The sequence below is a fragment of the Pelobates fuscus genome, chromosome 4 (genome assembly GCF_036172605.1).
Source record: "Pelobates fuscus isolate aPelFus1 chromosome 4, aPelFus1.pri, whole genome shotgun sequence".
Classification (NCBI taxonomy): domain Eukaryota; kingdom Metazoa; phylum Chordata; class Amphibia; order Anura; family Pelobatidae; genus Pelobates; species Pelobates fuscus.
Window position 1 is genome coordinate 139,794,818 of NC_086320.1, and position 21,127 is coordinate 139,815,944.

The window sequence follows — 21,127 nt, forward strand, 5'->3', positions numbered from 1 at the left end:
GAATAGAGACTGTTCCCTGTCCACAGAGACCATGATACACACTGACACAGAGCAGAATAGAGACTGTTCACCGTCCACAGAGACCATGATACACACTGACACAGAGCAGAATAGAGACTGTTCCCTGTCCACAGAGACCATGATACACACTGACACAGAGTGTCCGCGTGAAATAGGGCCATGAGTAATGACGTCACGGGTAGCCTGCCCATAGTATCGCATAGGGTGGAAGAACTGATAGGACATCTGAAACGTATTGGGATGGAGATGCTTAATTGTTCTCCAAAATGCTTGACACCACCCCATAGTGAATCTCTGCAAACTTTAATACCATCAGAGGAGGAAGAATGTGGCAGCCCACTGGGATTATTCGAAAAATTTCAAATTGATGATTTTCCAGACCCTGGGGTTGACATTAGTCCAGATTTACATCTTGTGACCCATGAGGATGTTCCAGGCACTACTTGTGAAATAAAGACAGATAATAAAGTGAATGATCCTTCTCCTTGGGACTTGCACCCTGTCGTTGAAGGTGGAGTAGGCAATGGCAAGAGCATGCTGTGGGTAGTCAGTGCAAACACTCTCTTCCCGGTGAATAATGAGGAGACTAACTATGATGACGTTATTTGCGTTGAAAGTAATGATGCCAGAGATCTTTTGAAACCATATGGAAGGAACGAATTGGTTAAAAGAAAGGCAAGAGACCACCTGCATATAGACAAGAATACGCATAAGAGAAAGAAGAGAACAGGTGAAAAAGAGAAGCTGCAGACTGCCTATCTGCAAATAGTTGAGTTATGTCCTGAAGATGTCCGTGTTACCACAGTGCAGACTCTGTTTGATACACTACTGAGGAGAGTCAGAGAAACCCCAGATCTTCACGTATTGGATGAGTCGGTGCGTGGAGTTGCAGAGAACGTAGAACAAGAAATATTTAAACTTTTCCTGTGTACTGACAGCAGATATACATAGGGTCACTTGGCAGATATGGATTGACACCTGTCCTCAAAACCCCTGATACACACTGACACAGAGCAGAATAGAGACTGTTCCCTGTCCACAGAGACCATGATACACACTGACACAGAGCAGAATAGGGACTGTTACCCCTACATAGGGTCACTTGGCAGATATGGATTGACAAATCCCTGACAAACAGCTACCACATGCAAGGAAGGCAGCAGGGGCGCAAATGACCCACTCCCGACGCGGGAAGGTAGTGACGACAAATAACAATACAGGACTCTTTAGAGGCCCTGTAATTGTAATCAGTCCACTTGAAATCCTTTAACTTTGATCAATTGGAGGGAAGTCTGGTGCAGAGCCACTGACCCATGCGCAGGGCCAGCCTTAGGCCTTTGGGCGCCCTGTGCAAGAAATCTTCACCCTGTCACACCCATGTGCAAGAAATCTTCACCCTGTCATAGGGTCACTTGGCAGATATGGATTGACAAATCCCTGACAAACAGCTACCACATGCAAGGAAGGCAGCAGGGGCGCAAATGACCCACTCCCGACGCGGGAAGGTAGTGACGACAAATAACAATACAGGACTCTTTAGAGGCCCTGTAATTGTAATCAGTCCACTTGAAATCCTTTAACTTTGATCAATTGGAGGGAAGTCTGGTGCAGAGCCACTGACCCATGCGCAGGGCCAGCCTTAGGCCTTTGGGCGCCCTGTGCAAGAAATCTTCACCCTGTCACACCCATGTGCAAGAAATCTTCACCCTGTCACACACACACACAAAGGCAGACAGCCATACACACGCACACACACAACTGCGACTGACTAGGTTTGTCACCTCCTCAAAAGGACGCATGAGCCTACAGGCATTGCGCATGAGCGTCCAGTAACGTGGCAAAAAAATTCCCAGCTCCCCAGAGGCTGTCCTAGCACCCCGGTCATACAAATATTCATTAACAGCTTTTTCTTGTTGGAGCAGGCGGTCGAACATTAGGAGTGTTGAATTCCAACGTGTAGGGCTGTCGCAAATCAAGCGCCTCACTGGCATGTTGTTTCGCCGCTGGATATCGCAAAGTGAGCCATGGCCGTGTAGGAACGCCTGAAATGGCCACACACCTTCCTGGCCTGCTTCAGGACGTCCTGTAAGCCTGTGTACTTATGCACAAAGCGTTGTACGATCAGATTACACACATGTGCCATGCACGGCACATGTGTCAACTTGCCCAACTTCAATGCCGCTATCAAATTTTTTCCGTTGTCACACACCACTTTGCCGATATCCAGTTGCTGCGGAGTCAGCCACTTTTCCACCTGTGCGTTCAGGGCAGACAGGAGTGCTTGTTTCAAGCAAGTCAAACCCAAGACGGCGTGACACTGCCGTATCCGGGATGTGGAATAGTACCTGGGGAGCTGGGGGGGTGCCGTTGATGTGGAGCAAGAAGCAGCGGCACAAGAGGACTCAGCCGATGAGGTTATGGAAGAGGATGGAGTAGGAGGAGTAGAGGAGGTGGCAGCAGGACTGCCTGCAATTAGTGGCGGTGTCACCAACTCCTCTGCAATGCCACGCATTCCTTGCTTGTCAGCCGTCAGCAGGTTTACCCAATGCGCAGTGTAGGTGATATACCTGCCCTGACCATGCTTTGCAGACCAGGTATCAGTGGTCAGATGGACCCTTGCCCCAACACTGTGTGCCAGACATGCCATGACTTCCTTTTGCACAATCGAGTACAAGTTGGGGATTGCCTTTTGTGAAAAGAAATTCCGGCCGGGTACCTTCCACTGCGGTGTCCCAATAGCTACAAATTTTTTGAACGCCTCAGACTCAACCAGATTGTATGGTAAAAGCTGGCGGGCTAATAGTTCGGACAAGCCAGCTGTCAGACGCTGGGCAAGGGGGTGACTTGGTGACATTGGCTTCTTACGCTCAAACATGTCCTTGACAGAAACACATGACTGTGGGCAGATGAGCGGGAACTGCTCAAGGCGGGAGACGGAGTGGCGGATGGTTGAGAGGGGGCAAGAAGGACAGCAGTGGTTGACGTGGCTGAAGATGCTGGACCAGGAGGAGGATGGCGGCTTAGAGTAGGCGTGCTGCTTGTACTCATGTGTTGATCCCATAGGCGTTTGTGATGTGAGATCATGTGCCTACGCAAAGCAGTTGTACCTAGGTGGGTGTTGGACCTCCCACGACTCAGTTTCCTTTGGCACAGGTTGCAAATGGCATCGCTGTTGTCCGAGGCAGACACACAAAAAAAATGCCACACTGCTGAGCTCTGCAATGACGGCATTCTGGTGGTGGACACAGCATGCGTTGATTGGCGTGCTGTCGGGCTGACCCCGGGTGCCGATGCATGCTGTCTGACTGTGCCACTAGCTCTTTGCGACGACCGCCCCTGCTTCCAACTCGTCTCCTCCTCCTCCTCTCTGTCTCCCCATCTGAACTTTCGCCCTGTTCTTCTTCTTGCCGAGCGGGCACCCACGTGACATCCATGGACGCATCGTCATCATCAACCGCTTCACTTGTATCTGACAACTCAGAAAAGGAAGCAGCAGCGGGTACAACATCATCATCATCACACCGTACCTCCATGTGTTTAATGCTGCCTGCCTGAGACATATCCCTGTTATCTACATCCTCTAGCAATAATGGTTGCGCATCACTCATTTCTTCAAACGGGTGTGTGAATAACTCCTCTGACATACCAATGAAAGCGGCTGTGGTGCTAGTTTTGGTGGTGGCGGCAGGCGGGTGAGTGCTATCTTGAGAGGTGCCTGAAGCTAAGCTGGAGGAGGATGGTGCGTCAAGGTTCCGAGCGGAGGCTGTACAAGATTGGGTGTCCTGTGTTAGCCAGTCAACTAAGTCCTCAGAACTTTTCAAGTTCAGGGTACGTGGCTTTTGAAAACTGGGCATTATTCTAGGGCAAAAGGGAATCACAGCACCACGACCATGACGGCCCCTGCGGGGTGGCCTGCCTCTGCCTGTCATTTTTTTGGGGATTAGTGGTACTATGCGTGCAAGCTACTGTGAGACCAGATATGATTGGCAATGTGAACTGTAACAGTTCTGCAGAGCACACACTGTAGGCCTGAGACACCCGCTTGAAGACAAGTAACTGCTATTCAATCTATAACAGTGAAAAATAAATTTTGGTTTTAAAAGCACGCTATAGAGACACCAGATATGATTGGCAATGTGCACTGGAACAGTTCTGCAGAGCACACGCTGAAGGAAGGACTGACAGAGCCGCTTGAAGACAAGTAACTGCTATTCAATCTATAACAGTGAAAAACAAATTTTGGTTTTAAAAGCACGCTATAGAGGCGGAGCCAAGCTACCAAGCCGAGCAGACACGCTTTACATGAGCTCCTCAACATCGAAGCAAATATCGCCCTTTTTAGGATACAAATTCCCTTATCGTCCGCTTCAAGGGAACCTCCAGGCACCTTACCACACAAATGGGACGGAAAACCAAAAAACTGAGGTCAGACAAGCCTTGTCAGAGCCAAAATATCGGCGACCTTCTACGCCAGGCCGGCCGCGTGGTAGGGCCCAAGATGGCCGCCTTCCCTGAGAACTACTCGGACCTATCTGATGACTTCTACCAGGAGGATGAAGAAGAAGTAACACAAGCGGCAAAACCCGCTAAACCGATCCCTAAGGGGCCCGACACCTCGCCGGTCACTACCGAGGTACTCACGACACTCTTGACGACCCTCCAGAACACTATACTGGCGGACACGACAAAGATCCGCGAAGACATACGAGGCTTGTCGGGTAGACTGGGCAACTTGGAGGGCACCACTAGGGAACATGCCACGCAACTCACCTCACTACAAGGTGAAATCGCCCGCTTACAGCAACAGCATAAAATCTATGACCAGCGTTTTGCTGTGATGGAAGATACGAGGCGCAGATTGAACGTGAAAATAAGGGGCATCCCGGAGGACGTACCCGCTGAGGAGGTGTCTCACTTCTTGCGGCGACTATTCACGGGACTTCTGCCCCCAAGACAAGGAAAGGCGGTGGGCCTGGAAGACTACTTCCGCATCCCCAAGTCGCCCAAAGCCCCAAAGGAAACCCCCAGGGACCTGGTGGTTCGCTTGATGAACGGAAAAGACAGGGCCGCGATACTGACCGCAGCCAGAGATCACACGCCATATGAATTTGAAGGTACGCACCTCACTTTCTATTCGGATCTGTCCGGCTATACCCTGGCATGGAGACGAACGCTGGCACCTCTAACCGCCCTGCTTAGACAACACAAGATACAGTACCGCTGGCGGATGGCACACAAGCTCCAAATCCTAAAAGACAACAGGACACGGGACATTCACGATATCCACGAAGCAGCCGGGCTACTAACTGAACTTGGCTTACCCCAGGACTCATTAGCTGCCATCGGACAGGACGTGGCAGGGCGAGCCTCCCACAGCTGGAACCCTGCTACCGCAAAACCATTCATACCCCGGGGACAGCGGCTGGCACCCAGTGTGGCGAATACCACCTGAACTTCACCCGAACACCCCGGGCAGGAAGATGATCACACCGGAACGTGGAACCTAAACCCATACGGACATCCATAAGAGGACTGTAACCTACTAACCTCTGCTTTTAGGCGCAGTGGCCTAGAAACCAAAGTTATAGTTTTTTATAGTTTTTCAATTTTTAGTTTTTCAAGACGTTAGACACCTTTGATTTTACCTGCACAGGTATGATGTGGCATACCGCCTAGGCGCTTGTCGCCTGAGTGGACCTTAGATTACCCTCTCTGATCTGGCGTCCACCTAAATGGCAAATGCAATATATACTAATGCAATATTTTATGTTTTTTATTGTTCGATTTGGTATTTATCACTTTTATGCACTTCTAGGCCGATAGTAACGGTAACTTTTCCTCATAACGTTATTCTTTGCTAACACTAATGCAATATTCTATGTTTTTTTTTTTATTGTTCGATTTGATATTTATCATTTTTATGCACTCCTAGGCCGATAGTAATGGTAACTTTCCCTCATAACGTTATTCTTTGCTAAATCTTAATTCCAGTGAAAAAGGAGGGAACTAGAATAAGACTCATGCATACACCAGTAATTAACGACACATCAATTGACTAGGGTTTCCTCGTAGAATAACTTCGGGTCGGCATGTAACCTCACCCAATAAGGTCTCCCATGCCCTCACCGTAAACACTCTAACGCTCCCTCTAACATACCCTCCAGATCCCGATGGTCCTCCTAACCACCCCATAAGATACACACCCAGTTCTCAGGCCTACATCTCGTGGCTTCTTAACAGCTCAGAACACTCCCAACGCCTCCTTCTACATCTCATCTCACGAGGCACTTACTACTGCTTCATATCATAAGGGGCTATCGCTTCTGGGCTCTACTGTTTTTTAATTAGTCTGGACCAGTGGGAGCTTGATACGAATGTTTTATGTTGCATTCTTACATATAGAGTAAGGGTTTATGTACATGTATATATATTGTATTGGTATTTTTTTTTATTGTTCAAGATAAGCTAAGCCTCTTGCAGCATCCCTGATGGGGCTGGATTCTTTCTGCACTCCCTATATTGACCTATAATGCTCTTAATTGTTGCGATAATGAGTGATGCGTTACACTGCTCGGTGTACTTTGAGCCCACTTTCTGGCCCAATGCCGTTCATGGCAGCTAGATGGCTGTGACAATTGCCCTAACCTTTTATTAAAACCGAATGCAAGAGGTACAATTAACCAGTCCACATTACCTGCCCTTTGCAAAACTGCATTTAATTATACTTATTAAGCTCTAAATATTAGACCCCCCCCACTTGCCCTAGTGCACTATTTAGGCCGTCACGTGGCATTGAACCATGCATTTACGCTGGAAAGACGAAAATTGAGTTGGCCGCCTGATCACTCCATTCAGCCATAAACCACAGGAGGGAACTGCAGTACACTGCTACATGAGGCGTTTACAGCACAGTCCAACCCATGTGTAGGAATGTCTAATCATAGCTTTAAACGTTGCATTTTTAGACGCTACCTTCACTACATAACTGCTGGCGAATTTATGTTGCAATTATAACAAGTCGAATTACCACTATATGTACGCTTATACTTAACTTTGTTCTGCATCTTTATTAATTGTGCGAGGTTTTTTTTTTTTCAAGAGTCACTTACAACAAAAAAAAATAAAAAAAAAAAATTGTGCATTGTATTTCTCTGTTAAACCATGTAGCAATGATGTTTACTGCTATATAGTGGGTGCCTGCCGTTGGGGCATGGCACACACATGTGTAAATGTTAACCTATATGCACTCAAAAATAAAGAATTTATAAAAAAAAAAAAAAAAAAAAGCACGCTATAGAGACACCAAATATGATTGGCAACTGTCAAAGCACGCTGGAACAGGTCTACAGAGCACACGCTGAAGTAGGCCTGACACCCAGACGCTTGCAGACAACTAACTGATCTTCTATTACAGTGAAAAAAAAAGATTTCTTTAAAATCTAAAGCTTAAGCTATTGTTAAAACAGATATGAGTGGTGGCACTGACTGTGCAAATGGGCAAGGCATCCAACCTGACACAGAAGCTGGCAGGCAGGCAACTGCTCTTCTATTACAGTGAAAAAAAAATATTTATTTTAAATCTAAAGCTTAACCAATTGTTAAAACAGATATGAGTGGTGGCACTGGGCTAGTGGGCACAGTATCCAATGTGAACCTCACACAGAAGCTGGCAGGCAACTGCTCTTCTATTACAGTGGAAACAAAATTTTGGTTGTAAAAGCACGCTATAGAGACACAAGATATGAGTGGCAACTGTCAAAGCACGCTGGCACAGGTCTGCAGAGCACACGCTGAAGTAGGCCTGAAACACAGACGCTTGCAGACAACTAACTGCTCTTCTATTACAGTGAAAAAAAAATATTTATTTTAAATCTAAAGCTTAACCAATTGTTAAAACAGATATGAGTGGTGGCACTGGGCTAGTGGGCACAGTATCCAATGTGAACCTCACACAGAAGCTGGCAGGCAGGCAACTGCTCTTCTATTACAGTGGAAACAAAATTTTGGTTGTAAAAGCACGCTATAGAGACACAAGATATGAGTGACAACTGTCAAAGCACGCTGGCACAGGTCTGCAGAGCACACGCTGAAGTAGGCCTGAAACACAGACGCTTGCAGACAACTAACTGCTCTTCTATTACAGTGAAAAAAAATGATTTATTTAAAATCTAAAGCTTAAGCTATTGTTAAAACAGATATGAGTGGTGGCACTGACTGTGCAAATGGGCAAGGCATCCAACCTGACACAGAAGCTGGCAGGCAGGCAACTGCTCTTTTATTACAGTGAAAAAAAAATATTTATTTTAAATCTAAAGCTTAACCAATTGTTAAAACAGATATGAGTGGTGGCACTGGGCTAGTGGGCACAGTATCCAATGTGAACCTCACACAGAAGCTGGCAGGCAGGCAACTGCTCTTCTATTACAGTGAAAAAAATGATTTATTTAAAATCTAAAGCTTAACCAATTGTTAAAACAGATATGAGTGGTGGCACTGACTGTGCAAATGGGCAAGGCATCCAACCTCACACAGAAGCTGGCAGGCAGGCAACTGCTCTTCTATTACAGTGAAAAAAATGATTTATTTAAAATCTAAAGCTTAACCAATTGTTAAAACAGATATGAGTGGTGGCACTGACTGTGCAAATGGGCAAGGCATCCAACCTGACACAGAAGCTGGCAGGCAGGCAACTGCTCTTCTATTACAGTGAAAAAAAATTATTTATTTTAAATCTAAAGCTTAACCAATTGTTAAAACAGATATGAGTGGTGGCACTGACTGTGCAAATGGGCAAGGCATCCAACCTGACACAGAAGCTGGCAGGCAGGCAACTGCTCTTCTATTACAGTGAAAAAAAATTATTTATTTTAAATCTAAAGCTTAACCAATTGTTAAAACAGATATGAGTGGTGGCACTGACTGTGCAAATGGGCAAGGCATCCAACCTCACACAGAAGCTGGCAGGCAGGCAACTGCTCTTCTATTACAGTGAAAAAAAAAATATTTATTTTAAATGTAAAGCTTAACCTATTGTTCAAACAGATATGAGTGGTGGCACTGGGCAAATAGGCACAGTATCCAATGTGAACCTCACACAGAAGCTGGCAGGCAGGCACCTGCAATTACATTACACAGGAAAAAAAAAAAAGCAGCCTGATGTTATAGCCCTAAAAAGGGCTTTTTGGGGTGCTGTCCTTACAGCAGAGATCAGATGAGTCCTTCAGGATTGTAGTGGACACTGAATACCCTAGCCTAGCTATCAATTTCCCTATCTAATCAGCAGCAGCTAAACTTTCCCTCCTCTCACTAAGCATGCATCTTCCGAATGAATCTAAAATGGATGCTGGGAGGGAGGTTGGAGGGTGTGGAAGGGAGGGAGTGCTGCTGATTGGCTGGAATGTGTCTGCTGACTGAGAGGCACAGGGTCAAAGTTTGCCCAATGATGACGAATAGGGGGCGGATCGAACTGCGCATGTGTCCGCCCGCCGCGGCGAACGCAAACACGCTAATTTCGCCGGGAACTGTTCGCCGGCGGACAGTTCGGTACATCACTAGCCATCACCTCTGATGCTTGGTTTCTGGCAACCGTTTGGGGTTTCCACATAGAGTTGGTCGGTACTCCATGCCAAACCCCTTAATCTCGCCAGATCTCATTCTCCCTATGAGATTGCAAGTTGATAAACATGGAATTGTCAGCCCTCCATGAGAAAGGAGCGATCGAACTTGCACCCACATCCCCTGCCGGAGTCCTCAGCAACATTTTCTTGGTGGAAAAGAAAGGTGGGCAGATGCGCCCCTTTATTAATCTTCATCCCCTCAATGCCTTGGTGCGCTACCACCATTTTAAGATAGAGGGAATCCACCTTCTGCAGGATCTACTCCTTTGCGACGACTGGATGGCGAAACTGGATCTGAAGGACATGTACTTGACGGTCTCAGTAGCCGAGTTGTCCAGAGACTTATTGCCTTTCCCTTGGAAGGATGACAATTGGCACTTTACATGTCTTCCTTTTGGGCTCTCTTCAGTACCTTGGTGCTTCACAAAACTGCTGCTTGGTTACGCAATTGGGGTGTGCGTCTGATTGTCTACTTGGACGATATCCTGATCATGACACAGGAACGCTCCGTCCTCCTCGGGCACCTGCAATGGACGATAGACCTCCTATCTCCCCTGAGTTTCCTCCTCAACTGGGAGAAGGCCTGCCTGACTCCTTCTAGATGGATGGAGTTCCTCGGTTTCACCGTAGACTCTGGAGCAGAGGTACTGAGACTTCCAATATCCAAGATTTGGACTATCCGCAAGGATTTACGCAGCGCACTGTCGCGCCCTCAGAACATGCTATGCCATCTGACACGAATCACTGGCCTTCTGGCATCCTGAATCCAAATCGAAGTGGTGTTCCTGGCTCCTCTTCATTACCGTGCCCTGAAGATCCCACACCTCCGCAACAGCGCCTCCTACGCAGACATGGTCTCTCTGGACACTGAAACACGAGACAAATTGACTTGGTGGATCCACAACCTCTCTGCTTGGAATGACAAGGCCATCTTCAGTTCCCTACTGGAGTTCACTGTGTACTCGGATGCAAGTCTCCACAGCTGGGGTGCCTATTGCAATGGTGTGACTACAGGGGGACGTTGGTCGAAGGACAAAGCATGACTCCATATCAATGGTCTGGAGCTCCTAGCTGGTTCATTTGCAATTTGGAGTTTCGTGAAGGGGACTGCCAGCGCATGCATCCGACTGCACATTCACAACGTCTCAATGGTCCGTTATGTCAATCACATGGGCGACATGCTGTCTCCAGTTCTGACTCGCCTGGCAAAGGACTTTTGGACATATTGCTTAGCCAGGGATTTGGTGGTCCAGGCAGAGTACCTCCCGAAACTCCACAACATTCATGCGGACTGGAGTTCATGCTATCTTTCGGACAACAGCGACTGGAGACTGGACGTGGGGCTGTTCTCCGCTATCTCATCTTTCTGGGGTCCTTTTGCCATCAACCTATCTGTGTCTGGTCTCAACCCCCAATTGTAGCTGTTTACAGCTGCCTCCCGGATCCGGCTGCGAAGGCAGTGGACACTTTCCTGCAACACTGGAACCACTCGCTCCAATATGCCTTTCCTCCATTTGCCATGATCCCTCGTGTCCTACTCCAGGTTCACTGCCAACAGGCCGAATTGATCCTGCTGGCCCCAGTTTTGGGGGACCCAGTCCTGGTTCCTATAGTTGCTGGAGTTGGCAGTGGATTTACCCAAGTTATTGCCATCTTACCTTCTTCTGGATCCAACAGATTTAAGGCATTCGCTTCTGCTGGATGGATCCCTCCTGCTGCTTGTGTGGTTAATTTCCGGGGTCCCTGGGATGTCCAAGGGGTTTCAGATGCAACTAGACGCCTCCTGGCATTTGCATTGGCTTCCGGTACTAGACGGGCATATGGGACTGCTTGGCGAGCTTGGGATGGCTTGTGCCTGGCTAGGAACATGGATCCCATTTTGGCACCTGTGACTGCAATCCTTCAAATCTTTACATGGTTGTTTGAGGATGGCCGTGCGTATTGCACGATTAATTTATACTGGTCGGCTATTTCTTCGGTGATTTGACGGTTGTCCATGGATAAAGACATAGAGGCCAGTATTGTCCCACCCTTCTGAGTTCGTTTAACTAGTTTTATCCCTCCCTGCTGACTTTTTCTATCATATAGGGATTCCAGTGTGCGGTAGGTATTATGTTGTATGCATTGTATTTATTTTGTGGTTTTACGTTCATGTATGTCCTAGTTCAATTTTTTTTAATGTTTTTGTATGGTGGGTTTGCACTGTTTGTAAAAACAACTGGCTGGTTGTTGGATTCATGTTTATTAACATTTGCAATTTGGTTTTAGTACCGATTCACAGCTTGATTCGATGTTCCTCGATGGTCCTTACTTCTTCCCGGTGTGTTTCGCTTAAGATGGCTGGATTCAGTTACCGTCTTGAAGGTTGTTTCCGGTTGAGAAGTTCCATGGACTGGCATTCACTGGATTTTGTTACCGTGTTTTCTGGATGTTGGGATTTTCTGTTGGTTCCTGTTTTATGTCTCTTCTCATGATGTGTCGCATCTCCAAAGAAACAGGAAGTTTAGAGGCTATGCTTGCTGTTATATTGTAGCCTATAATTTATTTTAGGAGGTTTGTCTGTTTACCCAGAATGACCTTGATGCACATTCGAGGACAAGGATTTGGCAGAAAGTGTTGCTATTTATCATGAAATAGCTGTTTGCTTTACTATTAATTACATGGATATTGGCATATATTGGATATATAAACCCAGCAAGTTTTATAGTTTATGCTCAGGAGTACGTCCCTGTATCCTCTTTCCTCATATGATGAAGATGAATCCACATATCTACTTTATGGTCAGAAGTACAATATTTCACCTTATAGACATCTTCATTCACATTACAGCTGAACCTGATAATGAAGGTGTTCATTTCAACTGTATCTCCACTATACTAAAGACTTCCAAATACCAAACTAAACTCATCAAAAGATTTGTTAATCTACTAAACATTTGATTGTTAAATTATGAAAAGGAGTAATTCCAATCATCCTTCAAATCCACATGACAATATAGCACATTTATACAATAGAAGGTATCACAGCATACCTTAATGAATCTCAAGAATTACTTCAAGAACACCTGGTGTTCTTAGATATTTTACATCTGTAACCCAACCATCTCACTAATCATCTCATCTCATCTTGCTAATGAACAAAACTCGGCTCAGTTATTTTTTCCAAGCTGACCAAGCTGAAGTCTTACATTCCACAACAGAGTGTTAGTGATTTATCCTTGGACTCACTCTTTAGTTGCGTGGCTTTGATTTTCAAATGGCTTAAATTAAGTCAGACTTACAAGGACATTTAAAACACTTAAAGACAAAAATGTAGCTAAATTAGTATATGTTTTATTAAATGTATGTATTTATGTATTTTGCTTGATAGCAGACGTATCTCAAAACCTCCCAAAAAAAAAAAAAAAAAAACAACCTACAACAATTCACCATAGCTTGTCTTTTGGAAAAATAAAATAATTTATATTGAACTAAACAAAAGTAATCTCAAAATGCATTCACTTATTAAATCTGATTGTTAAATATGCCCAATATGTCCAATATTTCAATTAATGTTTAGATGTTATAAAACAAATACTGCAAGGAGTAAATTACAGTTTTAAAGCTAAATGTAACGAAATTTGGCACACTGAGATTACAACATTTAAAATATCAGAATCCAAAACTGTTACATAAGAGTATACATTTGTAGATAGGTCATCCCCAGCTATGTAACTGAGACCATTTTGACACATTTAATTTAACCATTGTATCACTAACCTCAGTATGAGTATTTTTTGTGTGTGTTTTTTCACATGTTTCATTTTAGGTAAAGTCACAGACACGTTGTTTCCCAATACTGTAAACTACTCATGTTTGTTTTTGCAACAGTTTGCGAGTACAATATAGAAAAATAGAATGTGACGGCAGATAAGAATCATTCACCTTATCTAGTCTGCCCAATTTTCTAAATACTTTCATTAGTCCCTGGCCTTATCTTATAGCAAGGATAGCATTATGCCTATTCCACGCATGATTAAACTCCTTCACTGTGTTAATCTCTACAACTTCAGCTGGAAGGCTATTCCATGCTTTCACTACCCTCTCAGTAAAGTAGTACTTACTGATATTATTTTTAAATCATTGCCCCTCTAATTTAAGACTATGTCCTCTTGTTGTGGTAGTTTTTCTTCTTTTAAATATAGTCTCCTCCGTTACTGTGTTGATTCCCTTTATGTATTTAAATGTTTCTATCATATCCCCCCTGTCTCGTCTTTCCTCCAAGCTATACATGTTAAGTTCCTTTAACCTTTCCTTGTAAGTTTTATCCTGCAATCAATGAACCAGATTTGTAGCCCTTCTCTGAACTCTCTCCAAAGTATCAATATCCTTCTGAAGATATGGTCTCCAGTACTGCGTACAATACTCTGAGTGAGGTCTTACCCGTGTTCTGTACAATGGCATGAGCACTTCCCTCTTTCTACTGCTAATACCTCTCCCTATACAACCAAGCATTCTGCTAGCATTTCCTGCTGCTCTATTACATTGTCTGCCCACCTTTAAATCATCTGAAATAGTTACCCCTAAATCCCTTTCCTCAGATGTTGAGATTAAGACTCTATCAAATATTCTATACTCTGCCCTTGTGTTTTTACATCCAAGATGCAATATCTTTCACTTAACCAAATTAAATGTCAGTTACCAGAGCTCTGACCATTTTTCTAGTTTATCTAAACCATTCGCCATTTGGCTTATCCCTTCAACCCTGTTACATATATTTGTATCATCAGCAAAATACATATCTTACCATCAAGACCTTCTCCAATATCACTAATAAAACTATTAAAGAGAATAGGTCCAAGTACAGATTCCTGAGGTACCTCACTGGTAGCAAGACCTTGCTTCAAATATACTCCATTGACTACAACCCTCTGTTGCCTGTCATTCAGCCACTGCCTAACCCATTCAACAATTTTGGAATACAAACTTAAATATTGTAGTTTATTGATGAGCCTTCTATGTGTGACTGTGTCAAAAGCTTTACTGAAATCTAGGCAATATCTCACATGTATTCCTTTTCCCCTAATCATACCTCTAATCCTATACTAGTCTTGCCCTTAGTCCATCTACTAACTCTACCCATATTCCAACCCATAATTCTACCCATAATATAGCCCCTAATCCAAACCATAATCCTAATCCTACCACTAACCAAACCATAACCCTAATCAAACTGTTAATCCTACCTATAATCCAACTTTTAATCATTTAACCAATTCCACCCCAATCCTACCTTCGAGGGATTTCCCAGTCCAGACAATGCAGAGCACGCTGTACTGTGTGAAAGGGAGCTCTCCTTTTCATTCTGCAGCTTTTAAAATTGTTATCTGCAGCACTGAGGGGTCTCCAGGCAAACGTACCAGGGTTTCCCCACATGGCCCCAAATGATAAAGGGGTTTATCAGGTATGAAAAATCCCTGAGGCTCCCTGCTTTAAGCTGTGGCAGGCTAGAAACAATTGAGCACATCAGCAGTATTTAAGCGGATGTAAAGGGCTAAGTGCAGTGCTCACTTTGAGTGCTACACACAGTTTATCTGTCAGTCTGTAACCTTTTCTAAATGAGTAAATAAATTAGCACACTATAAGAAAAATATATACACGTGTATTTTTGCTTTTAGTGTATGTGTGTACAGTTGTATCATATTTCTCCTTTTGTGCTGTTGATGGATTCAATAAGTATTTTTTTTATTTTTTTCCTGGAAGTAACTCTGGAATTTAGGAACAGTTCAATTATATTTTTTATTATCAGTTTTTATCACAATTGACAGGTACGCAATATCCTAGCATTTAATGAGGTGTGAATGCTACACAATAGAGCCATATAGTCCATTAGTACGTTAAAACGTAAAATGTAGAATATTTTGCTGTTGACACTTGCAATCTTTAAAGGAACACTATAGTCACCTAAATTACTTTAGCTAAATGAAGCCGTTTTAGTGTATAGATCATTCCCCTGCAATTTCACTGTTCAATTCACTGTCATTTAGGAGTTAAATCACTTTGTTTCTGTTTATGCAGCCCTAGCCACACCTCCCCTGGCTATGATTGACAGTGCCTGCATGAAAAAAAAAACTGGTTTCACTTTCAAACAGATGTAATTTACCTTAAATAATTGTATCTCAATCTCTAAATTGAACTTTATTCACATACAGGAGGCTCTTGCAGGGTCTAGCAAGCTATTAACATAGCAGGGGATAGGAAAATCTTAATTAAACAGAACTTGCAATAAAGAAAGCCTAAATAGGGCTCTCTTTACAGGAAGTGTTTATGGAAGGCTGTGCAAGTCACATGCAGGGAGGTGTGACTAGGGTTTGATAAACAAAGGGATTTAACTCCTAAATGGCAGTGAATTGAACAGTGAGGCTGCAGGGGCATGTTCTATACACCAAAACTGCTTCATTAAGCTAAAGTTGTTCAGGTGACTATAGTGTCCCTTTAAGATCTGATGGCTACATTGTATAAACATCTGAGTCTGAATACATTCTTGCAATGGAAAAACTGAAAGATGTGATACCAAATTCAGAGAAGCTAAAAGTTGCTTTCTTGATGGTAAACATTCCCACTTTAGACATCATTCTTCTTTCATTAACAACATAATTATTACAATAGTAATAGTTTCTACAGCAGATGTGAAGCAGAGAAAAAAAGTTAGCATTGACAGACAAATTTGTTATGATATCCATATGTAGATATCCTAAGCAGGCCACATTGTTTGGTTTACATGTGCAATCTGTTTTAACATTTTCACTCCCAATCCCCTGTTTAATTTAATTTTGCACCCCTGAACAGATTTCTTGCAAATGAACATATACAGAGCATTGGACCATTTTAGGTATATTTTAGTTTCCAATCTGTAATTAATATGTATACTCACCAAAAGTATTATGAAGAGTAAATGAATAAACTAAAATAAAAATATAACTTTTTTTGAAGGAATGGAGAATGAGTGAAAGTCTAATGGAGAAGGGAAGGTAGTTCCACAGAAAAGGTGCAGATCTGGAGAAGTCTTGAAGGCGAGTATCAGAGGGGGGAGTGCGGACAGTGGATAGATGTAGGTCTTCGGCAAAGCGCAGGGGCCTAGACAGGACATACTTGTGTATTAGGTAGTTAAGTATAGGTAGTTTGGAGCAGCATTATGCACAGACTTGTAAGCAAGCACCAGAATCTTAAATTGATCCCTATATCTTACTGGAAGCCAATGTAAGGACTGACAGAGAGGGGAGGTGTAGGAGGTGCGGGCAAACAAGAAGATGAGCCTAACCCCCGCATTCATTAAAGATTACAACGGTGCAAGTTGCAAATACGTAAGACCACTTAGATGGGGATTGAGTAGACAAGCCGAGAAAGAACAATGGCATGGACCAGCACCTTAGCTGCGTCCGCTGTTAAATAGGGGCGGATGTGCTCTATGTTTTTGAGATGGCAGGGGCGATCGACTGGACATGATGGGTGAAGGAGAGGTCGGAGTCAAAGAGAACATCTAGGCAGTGAGCCTGCGAAGTAGAGGTGATGGTAGTGCCGTTGACTTGCAGGGACAGACACGGTAGTAGCACCACTTGGGGGAGGAAGGACAAGAAGTTCTGATTTACACAGGTTGAGTTTAACGAAGTTAGCAGCTGTGGCGGACCGCCTGGTACCCAGACTGGGTACCTCCGCCAGACACGCTCCCTAGATGTCACCGGGACACCATCATAGCCAATCCCCTCCCATATATCTCTGTGCCTGGGAGTTAATCGCATTAAATACTGGTAAGTTAATTATCTCCCAGAGACAGAGAGGCAAACATAAAAATATAAAACATAACAATACCCCAAAACATCATAAAACATAAAATAACCCCACAAATAATACATTCCCAAATAGCCCTGATCTGAGCACACACGTTCTACAAATAGCAATCAGATCCATACAGTGTAGGGGAAACACCACCGTGTTAAAGTTCCAGGGCATTTGGTGCTTTGGCCGGTCAACTTTCGGAGAGCTCCTGTCTCCGAAACATAGGGTGCTCCCGCTGGTTCTTAGGTAGTGTTTGTGCCCCTTAGTGTCATGATCGTATCCTGACAACTATGTTTTATCTTCATTTATTTATGTTCATTTAAAAGAAGTTACAACTTTCCACCACTAGTGACCTTCCTAGCCATTAGTCACCTCAGTCCTCGCTTGCCTTGGAGTAATTACAGATCCTACAAAATGCCACACCCAAGAATACTAGTGGCCTTTACATTGACGTTGGTGATTTACCAGAAACACTTCATACAGTGGCGCAGGGGGTCGCGGCTGTGACCGGGCCCGGCCCACCAGGGGGCCCAGCCGCCCCTGCAACCCGGTATGTATGCCACTTGGCCAGCTTCTTCTCCTGGGGGGCCCAGGAGCCGGCCACCTCAGGGCCCCCCGAGGCTGGCCCTGCTGTCACCGGGCGGCCGGTCCTGCGGGCGCGCGAGGGAGCACTCTCCCCTGTGTGCTCCCTCTTCAGCTCCCTCGCGCACCGCGCTGATACCAGAGCTGGAAGATGACCGGCAGCAGGACCGGCCGCCTGGTGACAGCACTGGACCCCAGGGAATCCCCCAGCTCTCCCACAGGTAAGGAGGCTGGGGGGATTAAATGTAAAAAAACATGGGTGTGTTAGTGTGTGTGTGTTAGTTAGTGTTAGTGTGTTAGTTAGTGTGTGTTAGTGTTAGTGTGTGTGTGTTAGTGTGTGTGTGTTTGTGTGTGTTAGTGTTAGTGTGTGTGTGTGTGTGTGTTATTGTGTGTGTGTGTGTGTTAGTGTGTGTGTCTGCTAGTGAGTGTCAGTGAGTGTGTCTGTTATTGATTGTGTGTCTGCTAGTGAGTATCAGTTAGTGCGTTACTGTGTGTGTCTGTTACCGAGTGTGTTTGTGTGTGTCTGTTAGTGAGTGTTTGTCAGTGACAGTGTATGTTTTGTAAGTGAGTGTGTATGTATGTCTGTCCCTGAGTGTGTCTCTGTCAGTAAATGTGTTTGTCTTTTAGCTAGTGTGTATGCGTCTGTTCGTGACAGTGTGTGTGTGTGTCTTCAGCACTTACCTTTCTCCAGCACTTGACTCCCTTGGCGCTAGGGATCCCTCCGCCTCTCAGCTCCGAATGCGCATGCGCGGTAAGAGCCACGCGCGCATTCAAACCACCCATAGGAAAGCATTACTCAATGCTTTCCTATGGACGTTCAGTGTCTTCTCATTGTGATTTTCACAGTGAGAATCGCGGAAGCTCCTCTAGCTGCTGTCAATGAGACAGCCACTAGAGGCTTAATTAACCCTCAGTGAAACATAGCAGTTAAAACTAGAGGGACCTGGCACCCATTCCACTTCATTGAGCTGATGTGATCTGGGTGTCTGTAGTGGTCCTTTAAGTGTGTGCATCTGCATGCACTGGCTTACATACCGCGGTCGCAGGGGTCGCAGCCCTGCAACCCCTGCGACCAGGTGCCCGCCGCCATGTGTTGCGGCCCTGGCCTGCGCAGAGTAAGCAGGGGGGGCCCACGGATCAATTTTCGCACCGGGGCCCCATGGGTCATGTGTACGCCACTGACTTCATATCCTGGCTCCTGTGAACCTGCTTCAGACTTACCTTCAAACCTGGTCCATACCAACCTGCTCCAGATTTACCTTCAAATCTGCTCCTAACAATAACCTGTTCCACCCTTACCTATACTTCAAACCAGCCTGCCTCTGTAACCAGCCTTCCACTGTTACAACCCTACCTGGAAATTACAGACATTCTTTACTATTTGCAAGTACCCTGTTCTGTGGCAAGTATCCTGTTTTGTGGCATATTACCTAAATTCTGTTTTGCCTCAAGTTTCATAATATGTCTAAAATCACTAATAAAGTACCTGACGTCAACCCTGGCGTAAGTCTCCTATCTGACCTGCACAAGATCATGACACTTAGTCTCCTCTCAGGCACCTTCCCTCCAAAAAGTGCTCTCCTGGCGGGTTTTAACATCGTTCAAAATTATGGACCAAGTTGTCTGGGAGCCACACAGGGATCTTATGCTGAAAACAGTTCTATACCATTCACAGCTAAATCCTGAGCTGACCCACGAAGTCCTCATGCCAAATTTAGTACCATGGCTAAGTACCGCTGAGGACAATATGTGTTTCTTCGTGCGAACGGCTGCCAGGGAGCTACTGTTCAGTTCCATTCAAATGAAGGGAAAGTGCTGGACCAGGGGCACCCAGGGAAGCCTACTTATGGTGGCTGGGGAGGTTTAACTCCCAAACTTTGGATACTGGCCATAGTCCTTGGGCAGGAGGCTAGCCAGCAAACTCCTCCAGGAGCTTGTGGCATATGCACATTTGCAGCCATCCAGTTGGAAATTGCAGAGAGGCAATTAGAGACACGAGTCAAGATGGGCAGAGAGAGATCATGAGAGGACAGGTAGATATGCATGTCATCCGCATATAAGTGATAATGGAAGCCAAAGGCAAGTCCTCCCCTTCAAACCCCATCCATACTTTCTGTGGCTGTCCAATCACAGACTTCCCAATGCAGCTCAATGAGAAGTCTTCACTGAGCTAAATAAACCAGGAAGTAACAGTGCCAGTTGTCGGATTGACAGCCAGGAGGGTGTAACAAGGTTAATTTATAAAAGTCAAAGAAAAACAAGTTACCTGCGATCTCTCCTTAATCCCTATGTATTTTTAAACAAATTGAGGTTTTTTAGTTACCTCCAATGGCCATGAGAGGATAAGCCCACCTGCCAACGTCGAGGCAGATCCCCCAGGTGGGTCCTAACTCTAACCATTAACCTTGCTTCCTTGAGCTTCTGCCAAAAATCTCTAATGAGACAGAAAGGGGTATTTTTTATATACACCCCTATATATTATTAACCCTTAATAGGAACACATGGGATGGGCGGCTGCATTGTAACACGGCTGAGTGATACAAAAAATGGATACAAATGCAGAAAGATAAGTCCTGCGCTCACTCCCATCACTACTGGGCGGCAGCAAAGACTAAAGTACAGATCAGCCCCAATATACAGTAAAAAACAAAGAAAAACAAAGTTTTTTTCTTTGGTTTTTACTGTATATTGGGGCTGATGTGTACTGTAGTCTTTGCTGCCGCCCAGTAGTGATGGAAGTGAGCGCAGGACTTATCTTTCTGCATTTGTATCACTCAGCCTTGGAGGTAACTAAAAAAACCTCCATTTGTTTAACCCCTTAAGGACCAAACTTCTGGAATAAAAGGGAATCATGACATGTCACACATGTCATGTGTCCTTAAGGGGTTAAAAATACATAGGGATTAAGGAGAGAGCGCAGGTAACTTGTTTTTCTTTGGTATTTACTGTTTTTGGGGCTGATGTGTACTGTGGTCTTTGCTGCCGCCCAGTAGTGATGGGAGTGAGTGCAGGACTTATCTTTCTGCCCTAATTTATAAAAGTGCCAATTTCTATTGAAATCTGCACTTTTTGTAAACTCAAAAAAGTGGTTAC